Source organism: Chelonoidis abingdonii, chromosome 1 (assembly GCF_003597395.2).
Source record: "Chelonoidis abingdonii isolate Lonesome George chromosome 1, CheloAbing_2.0, whole genome shotgun sequence".
Classification (NCBI taxonomy): domain Eukaryota; kingdom Metazoa; phylum Chordata; order Testudines; family Testudinidae; genus Chelonoidis; species Chelonoidis abingdonii.
The window spans coordinates 52,801,650-52,815,140 of NC_133769.1; the positions used below are offsets into that span (position 1 = coordinate 52,801,650).

General features: G+C 41.9%; 1 protein-coding gene across 1 annotated transcript in view; it reads left to right on the forward strand.

Annotated features, from left to right (window-relative positions):
• GPR85 (G protein-coupled receptor 85) overlaps positions 1–12,532 on the forward strand; it is a 31,249-nt gene extending 18,717 nt beyond the window's left edge. Inside the window, exon 3 of the transcript XR_012655812.1 lies at positions 12,056–12,532. The gene's annotated coding sequence lies outside the window, so the exon portion shown is untranslated. The remainder of the gene's footprint in view (positions 1–12,055) is intronic.
• The last annotated feature ends 959 nt before the right edge of the window (positions 12,533–13,491 follow it).

A 13,491-nucleotide genomic window follows, 5' to 3' on the forward strand; every position in this document is an offset into this window, starting at 1 on the left:
GGGAAGGTTTTGGGGGGACCAGAGTGTACCAGGCACTCCACGTCCTGGTTGATGGCACCACTACAAGATCTAAGCTGGTAATTAAGCTTAGAGGAATTCATGCTAGTACCCCATCTTTTGGACTCTAAGGTTCATAGTGGGGATGTATACCATGATAAGCCCAAATAATGGCTTGCGAAGAAATGTCACGATGACTTTGCTCTTCGCTCAGTTGAAACAGAGATCCTCGGAGCACTACCAAGCTAAAGGAGATGCATAACAATAAACAGAAAGGCTAAAGAGATGACACATCAGCTTCTTACAGAAAAAAAAAATCATTCTGGCAGGAAGAAGAAAACTCTATCCTGAGCAATGCACTGAAGTGCTGATCCTGTGCCCAATCGGGTTTTCCATAGGTTTCTGAGGGCTCAGGATGAGACCCTAAGATACCTGTATGATGAAAGGAAGCAGACAAATGTTTTTACCTTGTGAGATTGAGACAAAAATAACATACTCCCGTAGTTTTAAATGGGACCAGGATTTTACCCACTGTGGTGATGTTTCTAAGGCTTAAAAATCAAATGAAAGTAATTAAAAAAACAAAAGCAATTGTCATTCAGGTAGTTTTGTGGGAGAAAAGAAGAAAGATCATAATGCTCCTCTGAGATTTCGGCTTAGAAATAGAAGACTGGAAGCAAAATACAAAGGACTTATCAGAGCATCATGTGCTTCACCTCTCCCCACTAACGTCCTGCATGGTGGGAGAGGGGCACAAGTGGTATAGAGTTGACTATGATGACATCCCTATGGGAGTTGCATGGCTGCTTGATAGAGCTGAGGTAGTGTAAAGCAACAGTGCTCCAAAATATGAATATGGCCCTTTGCTTTGACAACAGTGTAGACAAGGCCTGTACCTTTCTGGTATTGAGATGCTCAGAACTTTCTTGTAAGAGCAGTATTGTTTGGGGGTCAGTCTCACCAAAATGAGCTGTTCAACAATCACATCAGCTGGAATGTATTCCACTGGATTTAATTACGTAGTTATCTCTTTGGCTGTGCTTTTAATTTATTTTTGTTAGCTTGATATAATTGTACTATTATTGTTGTGAAGTACAGACTGGCTGAATGGAGTGCTATGTAAATCACAGGAGAAAAATGTACATATCCCCTGGGCCTTTGGGAACATGTGAGGCCCTGCAGAATGCGTTGACCATCCCAGGAAAAAGGATCATCCCCTGCTCATGGTCAAAAGGAAAAGAGTGCTCATGGTGGAGCTGCTGGAGTGGGGTTGCTCAGCTGCTGCAGAGGCAGACAGAGGAGAGGACAGTGCCTAGGAATGTATTGTTTACTCATAACGTTGCAACTCATTTATTGGGTTAATTCTGCACCCTCACTGAGGGAGTCACTTCAGTCTTAGGGGCTGTATTGATCCATACTCTCACTTCCAAAGGAGAGGCGTGGGCTTCTGATCCCAGCTCGCAGGGCTCTATCTTTTGGTCTCTCCCTCCCTCTTGTTCTTTCTTTCTTTCTTCTTTAATGAAAAATCATGCAGAGAGGTAGGTGGGTGAGTGGGGAGCTCCTGTGACTAATCTCCAATCCTGAGAATGGGCGCATGCTGACACATTCTTCTGTCGCCTCCAGCTTGTTGTTTGAGGAGGATATTTTCCCCATTCTGGTTCAATAAATCAGTAAATACTTCCTGTACATTAGGACTAGGTGCCTGTAACAGCTGAATAGCCTCGTTTTTAGCAAATATGCAACAATCCATTCAGCCAAAGGCAATACATAATACACTGTAGGATACATACAGGAACAGGATGACCTTGACCAGCTATGTTCAGGCAATGCAATATCTGGCCTTGTCTACACTATGAGAGCAGTGCTTTTCACAGTATTTCAGCACTGACCTCAAAAGTGTGGCAGCATGCAAATGGGTGGAAAATAGGAACTCTAAACCAAACTTTTTCATATTAAATAAGCTTCAGCTGAGGTTTGGTTTCCAATTTGGGCAATGGTTCAGACTGACTCTCACTTTGGCTGAAGCCGCTTGCCTGTCTTCCATCATTAGTTTGGAAGTGTCAAATACAAAAGGTAGAAATTTGCAATGCAACAATCCATTGCAACACAATCACGCCTTTCTTCCTGGTATTTCCTTTGCAGGCCATCTTGCAATCAGTGCAAGCTGGATGGAATTTTGAGCACTAAGTAGCAGCAGGTGCAATGATTTCACACAATAACTGACCTATTGCAACATGCCACCAGTGCAGTGTCCCTTCCCTAGCTGTGGTCCGTAACAGAAGTTTTGGAAGAAGATTAACCTGGCTATATTTTATTTTCTGATTCATTAAATATAACAGCAATACTGGCAAAAATTCCAGCTGATGAGAAAGGTTTGGACTCTAGAAGAGAGAGTTGTCACAACATAGGATACTGTAGCCTTATCTAATTTAATTACAGCTGGTGACTTTTGCATGGAGATATTAGATGGCAAAAGCAAAGGCCAGTTCATAACTTTGAGAAATCTGCACTTAAAATACTGCATCGGCGTAAGTGCATCGATGCCACTGCACTGCTGTAGCACTTAAGGGAAGACGGTCCTACACTTAGAAGCTGTGTACATGGGGATGAGGTTGTTACAGCTACATCACTCAGGGGTGTGGATTTTTCATGGCTATAAATCTGTAGAGTAGACCTGGCCCCAGCCAACAGGGCTGTCCCAGTTCCCAACCATACTATTATAGAATCTTCTACTCCCAACTTTTCAAACAGCCAGGCCCTCTTTTGGGAAAGCTTTTTAATCCCTCATTTAAAACCTTCATTATTCTAAATGCTGAGCAGTCTGAGGGAGGAGCAAATGGATCACCCTGTTCATGGCTCCATTGCAGTAAATCAGGATGACTCCCTGAAGCACAAGGGCTCAAGTGTCTGCTGTTACTGACCCATCCAATTTTAAAACATCTGTTGTTCCCAGTTAAGTATTCCATTCAGTCCACTTCACACAGAACTAGGTTGATCTGCAGTGGCAGTTAGCCTCATCTGGTTACTCCTTAGATATTTACTTCATTGTTTTAATATATTTTCTTTTTTGACATAATTTGCTTTTTCTTTGTATAGGACCTTTTATCGTAAAGGATTTCAAAGTGCCTTACAAACTATTAATTTACACCTATACAGCTTTGGAGCTGAAAGAGAGGATGGTGCATTGGTTTGAATATCTGGGATGAAGAAGACCTGGGTTCCATTTCCAGCTGTGCCGCAGACTTCCTGTGTCACCTTGGGTAACTTGCATAGTCTCTCTCTGCCTCAGTTCCCCATATCTTAAAAAAAAAAGCACATTTCCTCATTTATGCTACAGCTTTGCACTCATGGAGCTGGAGCAATGGTTAAAACCAGGGCTAATTCCAAGTCAAGACTAAGCCTAAGGCCAATATTTTCAAAGTCCAACTGGGCTCCTAAAAAGGGAGGCATCCAAAATCAGAGGCCACTTCTGAAAAATTTGGCCTAAATATTAAAGTTAAGGTTTGGCCCAGAAGCAGTTTGGGAAGCACAGACATTGATACTGGCTGTAAATGGCAAGTCAAATACAAACTTTTTACTACGTCACCTCATTGTGCAGCTCTGACATTTGTTGATACCCTTCACCCCTTGTGAAAACCCCTGCACTACTGGTCTGGAGTTTAACCCACATTTTGGGAATCATTTAGCCGACAGCACTTTTAACTCCTCTATAAACAGCTTTTGATGACTGAAATACATTTTTTTGTTACTGACATAAATATGTTTCCAGTAAAAGGCGCAGGGTTTGAAGCAGACAAAACTTATGCTTTTAATTTCTTATCTAAATAACTGGGATTGTCTACTATGTAAATAAATTATTTAATATCCAACCAAGCTGGGAAAGAACAAATTCTATTTAGGAGGTGGCAGACGGGGGGAGAGAACAGATCTGAAGAAAAACGGATTCTGTTAGTAATGATTCCAACATGGAGCATTTCTGCTTAAGTCATAAGGAGAATAGTTTTAAATGTATTGTTTACTCGTATCTGTCTTAAAGACAATCACTTATAAATTCATTTAATTTGAATTCCTACGTGGCCTCTGCAAATAAAAAGAATGAATAACCAAATGGAAAATGTTCTTGCTAAACGTGCTCTAAACGTGATTCATTATTGAAAACATTACCATTAAAAATGAATTATTTCTACAGAGAAAATAGAAGAGAGAATTTTTTACAGGCATCCATACTACACAGCTCTGGAAAATGTGAATTTCTATTCCAACTTGCATGCCTGTGTAACATATCCTCAGCCACAAAAATACAGACATCACATTGCCATCTGTACTTCACTGTACCCTTTGATTTTTATTTAAAATGATTTAGTGATGTTGTATTACACTACTGTTGGCTACAGTCTCAAGCTCAATAGAGTTACCTCTGCCACTTGTTTCAGAGCTAAAGCTTCTAGGAACACATGAAGATCAAGGAAAGTAACGCATATAGTCATAAGAACAATGTTGAATATCTTTTATCAATTTCATTAAAGTTACCAACAAAGTTGTGAATATCCGAGCATAGATAAATCCTACATATATCCAAATTAAAGCTACATTCATACTCACATCTTCCTAGATAGTATTAGGGTCTGATGGGGCTTACATGGATTGATCACCAGTAGAGGGATGGTTCCTGCTAGAGTTTTCCTGTAGGGAGCTCAATTTTCCCAGTCTGGCCATCCTTTTATAATGTGATTATGTCTGTACCTCATATCCTGTGCATGTGCATGAAAGTGTCAGCTCTCTTTCTCCTTATTTGTATTGTATCTTCCAAGAATATTGGGGTACACCATTTTCAATAGGTTATGTAGAGTTCCTTTTATTCTCATTAGCATTGACACACAACCTGTATCCTGTGATTAAGGCACATGTTAGAAAAAATGTGCCTCTAAACCATTTTGTGATCTAAAATTAATCTAAAGGCAAATTTTACGCAATACCGCCCATTGGTATATCTTTTCCCGTAATCTTATGGTATCAGGTTATTCTTCAGTCACTTACTTATGTCAAGCATTTCTTAACTCTAAGACCTAATACAGCTAAGCTAAAATCATAAAAGCCTCAGCCTGTAGGCCTTGCATTTCAGCCCCACTTACTTAGATACCTAATACATACTTATCTCTTTTAACTACTAATCAAACTTATACTTCTGTAATCCTAACATTACACAACACACAATAAATGAATGATAAAATAATCAGCATGTCACATGCAAAATGGGGATAGAACCCAAGACATTTGACTTCAAAATATAAGCTTCTATTTATTGCTTAATCTAAAGAAAATTCTCCTGTTTGACTATAGTCAGCTCTAATTTGTCACTGCAACTACAGAGCCACAGAAGTTCGCAGGCCTCACAGCTGCAAAAGCTGCTCTATATTATGAAGCAGAATTACTTCCATAGAGGTAGCACTTAATGAGAGTTTGGGCCTTACGTTGTTATCTAAATCTACCCCTGGCCCAAGAATAGAGTCTATGAGAGCACTGCTCAATTTCCATATAGAGAAATCTGACCTTCAGTGGGTACATCTAACTTGCTCGTTGCTACCTTTGATGTCCTACCTGAAGATGAGTTCTTATTTGGCTGACTACAACTTGTCAGTCAAGAAGACCTGAGGAAGAGCTTTGTGTAGCTCTTAAGCTTGTCCTTTCAGCAATAGTCCAATAAAAGATATTACCTCACCCACCTTGTCTCTCTCTAAGTCAGGGAAGAATTCTTAAAGGAGCCACAGAGATGAACTGGAGCAGGAACTCTCAGTCAGGGAGAGTGGAAGCCACCTTAAACCACAGTAGCTCTTCCCTACCTGCCCACGCAAGGCAGAAATTCTGATTAGAGAAGAGGAAGGACCATGGCCACCCTCTATTAAGGGTATTGCCCCAACAGTGATGGAGAGTGGATACAAATATTATAGGCATCTGTTAGAAAGGCTGGTTATAAAACACACACTGGTTAAATTACTTAACAAGTTACCTCTATTAGGGTTCTCACTGTTCTTTGGATCTGTAACCTTAACTAAAATACAGACTTGGAGAATTATGATAAATCGAAATAGCTTCTAAAGCAGATAAGAACATTAAAGATGATTAGATGATAGTGTTCACAATGTCAAAACTGAGCTCAGCATGAGATGTTACAATTCTCAAGAGATGATAAATCAGTTCAATTCAAGGTGCCATCACAATCTTGTAGTCTGAGTAATTTTAGTACTAATATAGAACCATGGATACTTACATATAGACCTTATTTACTTCCAGTTAAGGTTATGGGCCTGTGGAATTATTCAACTTCTCTTATCAGTTCAACCAAAAAATTCTAAATAGAATTTAAAATTTAGACAAGTTACTTAATTATCAAGCACTGTCCATTTGCTTCAAAATTACCGCTTCCCAATGTAATTCTCATAGCCACACTTTGCCACATATACACAAAAGACTAGCACATAATAAACTCAAAATATAACACACAGGTAATTATTGTGAAGTTATTGTAATGTCTCTGAATTTCACCAGTACTATAAACTTTTATGCCACTTTGTTGAAAGGTTCAGAGAGTGGTAAAATCTTTAGTTTACAAGCCAATTCAAAGCTTCTTCCTGTTTTTATCTAGGAAGCTGTAGATTCTCTTGACCACAGAATCTGTGTGAGTTCTAGATCAAACTCTTTGAAACATTCAGGATTTCTTTTTCTTGTTGCTGTACAGAAGCACAGTTTCCTGTTACAAATAGTACTAAGTTTAGTTAGAGTAATGAATTTTATCCAGCATCAGCAATCTTAACTGAGTCAGTGTAACTTCTAGACAACTAAGACCAAATTTGTTAGTGAAATACAAGTACACATCATACATTTTAGTCACTCAGTGGGGTTTTAACTCAAGTACAAACTTTTTGAGAAGCATTTAGCTTAACATAACCATATTGTCATGTAGATAAACAGTACAGGTACAAAAGTCATTTTTCTATGATCAGTTGGAATTGCCATGAAGGTAGCTTCTCCAGCTTTAGTGACTGGTTTCTTGTGATGAAGTTCATTATAGTGATTCACTCAGGGTGTTCTCACACCTGTTTTCCTCTTCTGTTTCTGGATTTCAAGGGGTCTCCCTCAATAGGACTTTAAAAGACAGAGTAAATAGTAAACAGTTAAGTTGTTACCAAGGAGAAAGCATTCTCGCTGCCAGGCAATGAGAGTTCCACTCACAGCCTCTCTCATCCCAACATTTGGCTTCTGAAAACAACATGTTGAACAACACAGGGCATTTTATACAGTTTCTGCTGGGCTGTACGGCCTGATTCCTCTTCTTGGCAAAGCTTATGTGGACCAATCAGAAAGTGACCCATGCTTCTGGCAAAGAATTGAAAGGTCCAACCAGAGTTGTGTCCCTTCTGATCACCCAATAAGAAAATGAGGTGTCTCCTTTATAGCTTCTTGAACTTTGTCTGGCCTCTATGCTATTTGCATCAGCACTTTCAATTTCTGCAGAAATGTCCATTTTGAAGTTAGAACAGTGTCTTTTTGTAACATGTCTTCACACTCCTTGATGGGTTTGTCCTTGTTTAGTAGTTCAGCACTATAATTTGACTTATTTGCTTGGTCAATCACCAACAGGAGATAGCAGTTAATGAAATTACATAAAACAGCCATATACTCAGCTACATTTGTACCAATACTTGATTATACCCTACAGTTAGTTCAGTGATAAAGTTACTAGAATCACTTCATTTGCAAAACTCTCTGTATGCAACTGCCAATCATACAGATAATGAGCCCTTATGTTCCTTTAGGCTTTATAACATCACCACAAAGACTGACACTTCACATTGGCTTCTCAACATTCCATTTGAATGTATCAGCTTTTAAAATACCGAACAAATACTTTGTAGACATAATTTGTTATATATTAGTTATATGTCTTATTGGTCACATTTCTGTTTAAAATAGAAAGCATGGTCCTAACTATTTGCAATATTTTGTTATCTGGTTGCCTAGGCAATGAAAGTTCTTCAAACTAAAGGGATCTGTTAGTGAATGCTTTAGATAGCTTCAATTTTCTGATATAGTTTCATAAATCTTAATTGGCACCTTTTATATTTATTTTAGCTAATAACATTATATCTTATACTATATTAAATATTATAGCTTGATCTACTCCAAGGGTCGGCAACCTTTCAGAAGTGCTGTGCTGGGTCTTCATTTATTCACTCTAATTTAAGGTTTCGTGTGCCAGTAATACATTTTAACATTTTTAGAAGGTCTCTTCCTATAAGTCTATAATATATAACTAAACTACTGTTGTATGTAAAGTAAATAAGGTTTTTAAAATATTTAAGAAGCTTCATTTAAAATTAAATTAAAATGCAGAGTCCTCCAGATCGGTGGCCAGGACCTGGCAGCGTGAATGCCACTGAAAATCAGCTCGAGTGCCACCTTCAGCACGCGTGCCATAGGTTGTCTACCCCTGATCTACTCTATCTCTCTTATAAATTTGTAGGCATAAAGCATATTGTTATGATTTGGGTGACTTGTTATGGGTTGAGTTAAAACTGCATAGAGACTGGTAGGTGTGAATTCATCCTTCAGTTCACATATCTGTAAGCATAAGCCCCACCTAGTGTTAAAGCTGTGTGTGAACATACCCAGGAAAAGAGAGAGAGAGATTGTATACAGAGAACACTCACAGAAACTGAGGTCAGACAAGAATAAACAGCATCAGAGAGGTACCTTGAAGGAGCAGCTAAAAAGCATGTGGTTGACCCTGGAAGAAACCCAGGGAAAGGTTCTTGGGTCAGGGTACAGACTGAAAAGTGTGCTCTTGAAGATGTGAGGAAAAGAAGCTGTTTCCTGCTATTTGATTCCTTCTGCCTTCAGAGACACAGGACTTTGTACATTCTTTTAAAAATACACAACATTGTATCAAATAAATACCTGAGTGCAGTCAATTTCTGTAGATAGAGGGACAAACCTAGAACAGGGAATAACACCTACATTAATTCCCCAACCCTATCCCCGAGCGCCTCTTGGGTACATGAATGGATGTCTTGGGGGAGGGGCCAAAATTAGGGGAGGATTGTTTCACTTGTGGCCCTGGCCAGCCTTCTCTCTGAACAAATTCCTCTAGTGCACAGCTAGATTATGTGCCCAGAAGGCCACAGATGTTGATTTTTTACTATGACCCTCAGATGCCAGCAATTTTGAAGCCTCATAAGGTCTCCATTGGACAGCTGCTAGATAAGAACATAAGAACATAAAAACGGCTGGGCTGGGTCAGACCAAAGGTCCATCTAGCCCAGTATCCTGTCTTCCAACAGTAGCCAATGCCAGGTGCCCCAGAGGAATGAACAGAATAGGTAATCATCAAGTGATCCATCCCCCGTAGCCCATTCCCAGCTTCTGGCAAACAGAGGCTAGGGACACCATCCCTGTCAATCCTGGCTAATAACCATTGATGGACTTATCCTCCATGAATTTACCTAGTTCTTTCTGAACCCTGTTATCGTCTTGGCCTTCACAACATCCTCTGGCAAAAAGTTCCATGGGTTAACTGTGCGTTGTGTGAAAAAATACTTCCTTTTGTTTGTTTTAAACCTGCTGTCTATTAATTTCATTTGGTGACCCCTGGTTCTTGTGGTATAAGGAGTAAATAACACTTCTTTATATACTTTCTCCACACCAGTCATGATTTTATAGACCTCTATCATATCTCCCCTTAGTCATCTCTTTTCCAAGCTGAAAAGTCCCAGTTTTATTAATCTCTCCTCATACAGCAGCCATTCCCTACCCCTAATCATTTTTGTTGCCCTTTTCTGAACCTTTTCCAATTCCAATATATCTTTTTTAAGATGGGGCAACCACATTTGCACACAGTATTCAAGATATGGGCATACCATGGATTTATATAGAGGCAATAAGATATTTTCTGTCTTATTATCAATCCCTTTCTTAATGATTCCCAACATTCTGTTCGCTTTTTTGACTGCTGCTGCACATTGAGTGGATGTTTACAGAGAACTATCTATAATGACTCCAAGATCTCCTTCTTGAGTGGTAACAGCTAATTTAGACCCCATCATTTTATATGTATCGTTGGGATTATGCTTTCCAATGTGCACTACTTTGCATTTATCAACACTGAATTTCATCTGTGGTGGCTGGGGAACTGTGGGAGGGTCCCCCACCACCTGCAGGGGTTGGGGAGCTGCAGGGAATCCCCCACCACCTGCAGGGGCCAGGGAGCTGCAGGAGGGTCCCCCACCACCTGCGGGGCTGGGGAGCTGGAAGAGGGTTCCCTGCTGCTGTGGCGGCTAGTCTGCTGTGAGGCACCAATGTCACAGAGGTCACAGAAAGTCACAGAATCCATGACTTGGTGATGTCCATGACACACTTGTAGCTTCAGGCATAAGCAAACTAAGCAATTGCTTAGGGCCCCAAGCAACTTAAGGGATCCCCTTATTCACTTTTTATTATGGGCCTGTCCACACTACAAAGTTAAGTCGATGTAAGACAGCTTACACCAGCCTAACTATGGAGATATACACACTGCAATGCTCCTTCCACTGCTTTAACTCGCCTGCTACACCAACCTAATAAACCACCTGGACAAGAGGCATGGAGCTTTTTGCAACGTAGTTAGAGCGACAAAGTGTCATGGTAAACACTGTGTTGCTTACGTCGGGTTAAGTGGCCTCAGAAAGTGTCCCACAATGCCCACCGTGACCAGTCTGGTCACTGTTTGAACTCTGCTGCCCTGCAGCCAGGCACACAGGTAAACACCCCTTATCTCTTTAAAGCCCCAGGAAGTTTTGAAACTGCTCTTCCTCTTTGCTAGGTGTGGAAAGCAACTGCTAGCTGACCATGCCTGCTCCACACAGCAAGCACACTCCTGCCTGGAGTACACAGGAGGTGGTGGATCTCCTGGGTCTGTGCAAAGCAGAGGCTGTGCAGGCACACCTCTGCTCCAGCCTCAGGAACTTGGATATCTACAGCAAGATCACTCAGGGTATGGTGGAGAAGGGCTACTAGGGACACAGGGCAGTGCTGCGTAAAAATTCAGGAGCTGAGGCAGGCATACCAGAAGACAAAGGAGGCAAATAGACACTGATGCAGAGCCACAAACATGCCATTTCTACAAGGAGCTGCATGCCATCCTCAACAGTGACCCCACCTTTGGGTGAGCTGGAGTCACTGGCCACCAGAGGATGACGTGCTGACGAGGAAGTGGAGGAGGATGGCGGACAGGTGCCAGGGAGATCTGGTGATGTGGCAAGACAGGACCTCTTTTTGACTCCTGAGCAGTCTAGCCAGTCCCAACAGTCCAGCTCTGGTGAGCCTGATGCTGGGAAGGGAACCGCTGGTAAGTACTCTGTCTGCTTCAATACTGCAGGAACACATCTGGTCATGTATGCTTTTTTAATCAGCCTGCAAGAGATAGTGAAATAACCAACACCGGACCAGTTTCTATCTCCTTCTCATTACCCTGTATGGCTAGGCAGAGGGGACTCTGCGGAAAAGTTTGTTTATACACAACAGGCTGTCCCATGACTACTCCATAGAGATCTCAGGGACATTTTCCTGGGGTAATCTCCAATCCTCTGCCAAAGGTTTCTTAGGAGGGCTGCTTTGTTTCTTCCCCCTGGATAGGAAACATTGCCAGGCCACTCAGCAATTACTTCAGCAGGCACCATAGCAGCACACAGGGCAGCAGCATACGGTCCCAGTCTGCAGCCCCATGCAAGCAGGAACTTGAAGTTAACCTCAGCAGTGAGATATCAGCTGCAATCACCCCTGCTCACCTGCTGCCTGTGGAAAATAGTGCCAGTATTCAGGACAGTTGCCCTATGCGCTGGTTCTGATACTGCATGGCTATCCCTCCTCTTTGTCCCAACTCACCCCTCCCCCACCAGGCCATGCCCGCCACGGCTGGGGCCACCACCATGTGAGTGTCAAGTGGAAGTGAGAAAGATTTACTAGTAACTTGTTTGGCTCCAGGGTGTAAGTTATAACACCTCCGTCTACACTATTGTTTCTCTAGCAGCTGCAGATGTGCCCTTGAAGATCTCCCGCACATTGGCTTAGCACCTCTCTCAGATAAGAAAAGGAAAGTGGAAGAGAAAAGCAGACAAGCTCAAAGAGGTGCTGCAGTCATCTGGTGCTTTGGATTGTGAGCAGAGAGCACGGAGGGAGGCAATCAGTGAGAAATTGTGGAGGGATAGTCACGACAGGAAACCGGTGCAGGAACAGAGGATAGCACTGCTCAAGGAGCAAATAGAAATGCTGCGGTCCCTGAATGAAATTCAGGCTGAACACATCCATCCACGCCTCCCCCTGCAAACCATACAGAAGTGCCTTCCTGCGTGAATTTCCTGTTCCCTCCCCTTTAAAGATACTTTCCTTGTGAATTTTCTGTTCCTTTCCCTTTAAAGATACTTTCCCCTGTATGTATGACATTTAGGTTACCAATACATGAATATGTTTGCATGAGTGTGGAATAAAACTGAACTTTTGGGAACTGAATGAATCTTTATTTTCCTCCAACAAATGGGGACTACTGCTAACTTCAGAGACAGTACCAATAGGTGCATTTGTAGTGTTATAGTAGCACACACAGTAATCATTACAAGGTTCATACCATGGTGAAAAAAAAAAAAAGAATGACTAAACACATTACAGCAACACACATTACTGTGGTCTTTCAAAGCCTCCCTGATCCGAATAGCTCCCCACTGAGCCACTCTTACAGCCCTGTTATCTGGCTGCTCAAAAGTAGCAGACTCCACCTCCACGCTCCACCCTGGGCAAAACTTCTCACCCTTTGATTCACATATATTATGAAGGGCACAGCAGACCACTATAATCATAAGGATATTTTCCTCACTGAGTTCTAACCTGCTGAGGAGACAGCTCCAGTGCCCTTTAAGCAGCCAGGCAAATTCAACAGTAATTCTGCACCTGCTTAACCTGGTGTTAAAGTGTTCCTTGGTGCTGCCAAGGTGGCCGGTTAAGACTTCATGAGCCATGGGAGCCAGGGGTAGGCTGGGTCTCCCAGGATCACTACTGGCATTTCCACATCCCCAGTGGTAATCCTCTGGTCTGGAAAGAAAGTCCCCGCTTGAAGCTTTCTGAACAGGCCTGTGTTCCTAAAGATAGGTGTGTCATGCACCTTCCCTGACCAGTCCACGTTGATGTCGGTGAAACAACCTCAGTGATCCACTAGCGCCTGGTGAAACAACCTTAATGATCCACTAGTGCTTGCAAAACTATAGAAAAGTAGCCCGTTCTGCTGATGTACTCTGTCATTGGGGGAGGGTGGAAGGATAGCTCAGTGGTTTGAGCATTGGCCTGCTAAACCCAGGGTTATGAGCTCAATCCTTGAGGGGGCCATTTGGTGAACTGGGGTAAAAATCTGGGGAGTGGTCCTGCTTTGAACAGGGGGTTGGACTAGATGACCTCCTGAGGTCCCTTCCAACC